This window comes from Sinocyclocheilus grahami, unplaced genomic scaffold, assembly GCF_001515645.1.
Source record: "Sinocyclocheilus grahami isolate Dianchi unplaced genomic scaffold, SAMN03320097.WGS_v1.1 scaffold712.1, whole genome shotgun sequence".
In the NCBI taxonomy this organism is placed as follows: Eukaryota; Metazoa; Chordata; class Actinopteri; order Cypriniformes; family Cyprinidae; genus Sinocyclocheilus; species Sinocyclocheilus grahami.
In genome coordinates, this window is record NW_015505891.1 from 966,858 (window position 1) to 967,911 (window position 1,054).

Here is a 1,054-nt window from a genome sequence, read left to right on the forward strand (position 1 = left end):
AAGCAGTCCCTGTTCAAGCCATGAAACAAACCAAAACCTTTAAAAAATGCCTAAAAAACCTAAAACATGTAGTATGAGGTGGAAAATAGAGAGTAAACGATATAGACAAAACAAAAGATACACAGCACCAATTAAATGCATCCAGGCAAACAACTGAAATGTTAGCAAAAGCTAAGCTGAATAGAGTCGAGTGCACCTGTGAGAATGTGATCTATCGTGCGACCTAAAATATTATTTTTCATATTTAAGTTGCGTAATATCTCAAACGCTGTGCTGGAAATAACCCATTTAACCCAGATAAACTACTTTAAAATAAAAGATCTATCATCACTTACCATCCATATGTTGCTAAAACACTGATTCTTCCCTCATCAAAAAACAAAACAAAACAAAACAAAAATAAACATAAGGAGTTATTATAAAAATATCAAAGCTGTTGTCTTTTCCATTCAAATAAAAACTGTGTGCTGTCAAGTAAAGTAGCAGTTTTGCTTGATTTATTAAAAAAAGAACAATCTATGAATAAATGATATAAAATATAAGATATTTTTAATAATAATAATAATAATAATAATAATAATAATAATAATATAGATGTCACAGAGTCACCAGCAACGCCATATCCTTCAGCTACACCCAGGGCTGGATTGGGATAAAAATCAGCCCAGGCATTTTTTGGTCCAGGCGGCCCACCACCATTTATTATATGTGACCCTGGACCACAAAACCAGTCTTAAGTCACTTTAGCAATAGCCAAAATAGCCAAACATGATATACACAACCAGTCAAAAGTTTTTGAACAGTAACATTTTTAATGCTTTTTAAAGAAGTCTCTTCTGCTCACCAAGCCTGCATTTATTTGATCCAAAATACAGCAAAATGTAAATATTTTTACTATTTTAAAATAACTGTTTTCTATTTGAATATATTTAAAATTTTAATTTAATTTAATTTTTTTAGCATCATTACTCCAGTCGCATGATCCTTCAGAAATCATTCAAATATTCTGATTTGCTGCTATATATATATACACATATATATATATATATATATA